This window comes from Octodon degus, unplaced genomic scaffold (assembly GCF_000260255.1).
Source record: "Octodon degus isolate 3935 unplaced genomic scaffold, OctDeg1.0 scaffold00126, whole genome shotgun sequence".
NCBI classification, from domain to species: Eukaryota; Metazoa; Chordata; class Mammalia; order Rodentia; family Octodontidae; genus Octodon; species Octodon degus.
In genome coordinates, this window is record NW_004524702.1 from 2,205,514 (window position 1) to 2,210,983 (window position 5,470).

Sequence of the window (5,470 nt, forward strand, 5' to 3'; positions counted from 1 at the left end):
GGGGAGGGAAGGGGAATAGAGGGGGGAGGGCAGCAGAGGTGCCAGTGCTACCGCAGCCAAGCTGGAGCCATGACCTGGAGAGCCCTTGGCACTGATGCGTTCTACTCTCATTGGGTGTTGTGTTCGCGCTTGTGCACCTTACCTCCATCGAGGACACATGCTCCATGGGTTCAGGGTGTTTAACTTGTGCCTCTGTGGGTGTCACCCCTGACTCGGCACCCCTCACTGGAGCTATAGAAGCAGCAGCAGCAGCAGTGAGGTGCAGGGAATTCGGAACGAGAGGCCTGGCCTCACGCCGCACACCGCTCCTGCAGAGCTGTCTTCGCGTGGAAGTTTCAGGAGCTGAATGAGAGCAGAGCACAGTGGGCGCAGAGCACAGGGTCTCCGCGCAGGTTGTGCAGTGCAGACCCCAGCAGGTCGCGCGCCTCCTCCTCTCTGGCAGGCCGGTGACATAGCACTTACCTCGCAGATGCTGGCCACTCAGTATGCTGACTCAGTGCAGCTCTGTGGCTAGGCAGGAGCCTGGGCAGGGGAGCGAGCGAAGGCAACACAGAGGGCCTTACAGGCTAGTTGAGCCCCTCTGAGCTCTGGTTTTCTTCTTCCTAAGATATATACACGGAAGACTTCTGATCAGTTAACTCTTGATGCGCCACACACCAACAACCACTTCACAGGTCTGTCCATCTACAGGGGCTGGGGGGGCTTTGCACATGCCTGTAATCCCAGCGCTGGGGAGGCTGAAAACAGGAGCATCACTACGAGTCCGAGCTATGTAGTGAGACCCTGGACCAAATAAGTAAATAAATACATACATACATACATACATAAATATATAAAATTACTCTCAGCTACTGCCCCGAGAGCCTGCAGGAGGCGCCTGACTTGCCGCCTCCCGGAAGGCTTTCTCTGCGTGCTGTGTCCGCGTGCAAAGCCAGCTCGTACTGCACACTGTCTGTGCCCTGCTCTCCACACTGCACCGCAGACAGAGAGTATGTCTTGCCAAAAAAGCCTTGGAGCACTGCCAGAGACCCTCAGGGGATTCACGGAGGTTGGACGGGGCAGGTGACTGCCATGGCCCAAACCAGCTTCTTTTCAGTGCCTTGGAGATGAGCACAGGCATTTTTAATCATCATTTTCTATTTTTAATAAGCACATCATTTTCTTTGCTGCCATGGGTGCTCGTCCGTGTCGGCTTGGTCCCGCCTTAATATGCTTTGTCCCATGGAGGTGGGGTGGCTTGGAGCAGGAAAGAGCCAGCTGTTCACTGCTTCAGATTGTAGAGGAATTACTACTTTTACAGCCATTAAAGGGAACTTAGTCATCATTTCGTTTGGTCCTCTTATTTCATGGGTGAGATAATTGAGGCCCAAGATAAGGTGGAAAAACTGGATTTGATTACTGAGCTGGCAAATGACACATCTCGTTTGTTTTATTTTTCAGTACTGGGGATGGAACCCGGGGCCTTTGGGCTGAGCTATGTCTCTGGCCCTTTTTCTGTTTTCATCTTGAGACAGGGCCTTGCGAGGTCCTAGGCTGTGTCAGCCTCCCAGCATGCCAGCGTTACAGGTGTGTCATCCCAACCAGCTAAGGGCACATCTTTTTTTTTTTTTTTTTTGGCCAGAACCAAGGATTGAACTCAGGCCCTCGTGCTTGCCAGGGAAGCACTTATTCTACTGAGCCATCTCCCCGGCCCCATAAGGGAATATCTTAAGGCCCTGGGAAATCTTCCCCTGTGTGGGATCCCAGACAAACCAGGTGGGCGCTAAGGCCTTGTGGGCTGAGGGTAGATAGATAGGATGCTTGGGGTGCAGGCAGGACCAGAAGGGGCAGGGGCAGGCAAGGAGGGAGGGGGCTGGTAGAGAGTCATGCCCAGGGGAAGGAGGGGGTGAAATAGGCCATGGCCAGTGGCCATCGGATCCAGGAACAGACTGGGATGAGTGGCTGGTAACCATGGAAACAGGAGAGGAGGGGAGTGCAGCCAGGCTTGAGGGTGTGTGAAGAGAATCCTATGGAGGCAGACATTCGTAAACAGCAGCTCCCCCCCGCCCCCCCCAGGTCCCAAGAGATTCTGGTGCATATTTAAATGCGAGAAGTGCGGGTCCAGCTCACTGTTCCTCATCCGCAGGATTGTGCATTGTAAAATACTCACGTCTGGTCTGACCCAAGTTCAGCTTCTCTGGGGCGAGGTCATGGGTGACTCTGATATGCTGCCTGGGGCCAGGGCTGGGCTGTCCACTGGCACCACCAGGGCTGGCCAGCTGCTGGGGACAGGAAAAGCTCTCGCGGAGGTCCTTGTCCTCAGCAGCATTCCCCTGCCAGCATTATCATTCTTATCCTAGCTGGAAACCTATTTATTTGTTTGTTTATTTATTTTGCGGTAGCAGGGATTGAATTTAGGACCATGCACTTGCCAGGCAGGTGCTTAAGCCTCTGAGCTATATCCCCAGTCCTGGAAACCTTTTTGGATGGGGCTTCTAGGAGACATAAACTTGTGTATGTGGCCTGTCTTGGTGACTCCTGTTCTGTTTCTATTGGTAGTGTTGCTGCAGATGCCAGGGAGAGACTTCTCCTTTCTATCTAAGGAGAATTCCTGGGAGTGGCTTCTCTTTTTAAAGAGGGGCTGGCCCACCAGCGTGGGTGGGGCAGGCTTGGGAAGTGGTCCTTTCGGGGACAGGAACCAGACTCCTGAGGACATTTATTAGAAGAGGCTGCAGCTCCGTGTGGCTGGGAGATGCTGTTGCTTCTCATTGCCTCTTTGCCGGGGCAAGAAGATCAATAGAGGCGTCTTTCAGCTGTGCCACTCACCCAGGTTAGAGCCCGGCCCACTGCACCGTGACTTTCAGTTCACCTGTAACCATGACAACTCCCTGTGCAGGTTGCCATGGAACATGATTTAACCCGGATTGGATCTTTTTTTTTTTTTTACAAGAAGAAATGGAAAAGCACTCGTCTCATCTTCTCAGGAGACTATCAGAGATGGGCTCTTATTTCTCCACTCATTTAATTACTTTTACTTGTGATTTCCCTTGGGGGAGGGTGTCTGCCAGGAACCATTTCCTGCAAAGGTGTGGTGGGGGCCCTGTTGCCTGGCAACGGTTGGGGTTGCGAGGTCCCATGACTCACATGGTCTTGGTGTGGTCAAGAACAGGGAGATTTGAACTTGTCCCTCAAGTTCATATTATTGGTACTACGTTTGTTCTCAGTGGACCGAATTATCAGAATAGAAGCTGCCATGGGGAAAGAGTAAGGGCTGGCACTGAACCTGCTGCAGGTCTTGGGCCTACACAATAAATTCAAGAAGGTTGGGAGAGAGTCAGAGAAAAAGGTATCTGCAAGGAGATCATAGCAAAACCCCAATGTCTTAACTTTAAGTAGCAAATAATGGTGCCCCATTATTTTTGGGGTTTCTAAAAAGAAATACGTGTTTCCCAGATCTTATCGCTGAGAGGGCTGCACGGGGAGGGTGGACGGGCTTTCCTGCCTGACGTCAGTATCTACAGCATTTTCCCCAGAGGGGAACCAGGCTCCTTGGGCTATGACTGTCTACACCCATGGCCAAAATGTGCAGGATGGTGCATCACAGGGTGAGGCTGCCGAACACTGGGATCACATCACATGCGATCAGCCGCTGGAGGACCTCTTTGTGGCTGAAAGCAGGACAATTTGAACACAAAAACTTGATGCAGTTGGCTGAATCAAAATCCGTAGGCTTCTACTGCTATGTAAAGGAAGAAGAGCTGCCTTGCCGGTCTGAGGGAATTAGAGGTGTCCTAACAAAGATACGGGAGAACAGCAAGAGTCTGTCCTGTTTCCCGGACAGCAGCGTTTCGTGGCCACTAGTAGTAGCTGAAAGGTCTCCGGATGGTTGTGGTGGATAACAGGACGCGAGGGCGCTCTTGGGACTGCTGTGCTTCGGCGACTCAGCAGCAGAAACTGAGCCTCTAGCGAGGTGCTGCTGAGGGACTTTGCAAGGTAAGTCCGGGTGGCAATCCTGAACCCCCAGATCTGACCTGGCATTGCCGGAAGCAAAGCAAGGAAAAACCTTGTGCCCACTTATGATGGGTGAAGAGTGCAAGGTGAGTGCCAGGGATTGTGTTACACACATACACACACACACACACACACACACACACACACACTGGGCATTAAACTCAGGGCATTTAGAGAAAACATGACCTCATGTCATTATCATACCCAACAAAATTAATTTTAAAATATTTTAATATAAGTGCATGGTTAGTGTCTGATGACTGCTTATCTTTACAGTTCTGGGGATTGAACCCAGGGGCTTTGTACTGACCCATTTCTTTTTTTACCTTTTACTTTGAGAAAGGTTTCCTTAAATGATTAAGTTGCCTAGGCTAGGCTTGAACGTGTGATCCTCCTGCCTCAGTCTCTCAGTGTGCTGGTGTTGCAGGGATCTCTGGTGACATTTTCAGCCAAGACTAGCTGTAGAGCTAATGTTTTCCTTAATTATATCACAGCATATTTATCACTTTTTTTAGAATATACAAGTTTTAAAATATTATTGTGTAAACTGCATACCCTGGAATGTCGCTTTTGAGGTGTGAGGCGGCGGCTTTCCGTACCTCCACTAGTGCTGCCACTCCTTCCACAACATTGTTATCACAAAGTAGCCCTGTACCTAGAAGCAAGTGTCAGCCATCCCTCCACTTCTGTACCCAATTCCTAGCAGCCCTTCCCTGAGTGTGTATCTCTGGGTTTACTTATGCTGCATGTGTCAGACAAACAGGATCAGATCATGCATGTCTGGAGGTGTCCGCATCTCATGACTGTTATGGATGGCTTGTGTCTAGCTGTCCCCCCAAAGCCTCATGCAGTCATGGGGCAGGGACTTCTAGAGTTTGAGATTAGCTCATGATCCACTGGGATTATAGGTCTTAGTGCTTCTGGGATTATGGTGTGAGTACTACACCCAGCCTGAGGTGGATAGCCTGGATGTGACGTATGTGACAGAGACAGAGAGACAGACTTGCTCTCAGAAGCCATTGTTACTGCTACCACTCCCTTTGCTCTCTGCTCTTTGCCGCCACAATGAAGTTTTTTGGTGTCATGTGCCACTTTGCCTTGGAGCCAGCCGAGTATGGACTGAAACCTCCAGTAACTGTGAGCTAAATAAGCCTGTCCTTCCTTCATCTTGCGTGTCGGGTACTTGTCCCAGCAACGAGAGCAGAGTAACTGGGACAGGAGACAGCCGAGGGAGGCAGACAGTGAGAGATGGTGAGGAGGGGAGAGCCTACAGGACGGTGTGTGGACTTGCAATCCTGCCCGGTGTAGGGCCGGGATCCAGAGGGGCCCTTGGAAACCGCGCGGGAGCTCAGGGGAGCAACTGAGGCCCGCGCCTGCTCCTAGGACGTGAGGCGGGGCGGGGCGCCGCGAGCAGCTGACAGTGCGTCTGCGTCTTCAGCCCGAGCTATTACGACATATACGTTTAAAAGAAATTAGCAAA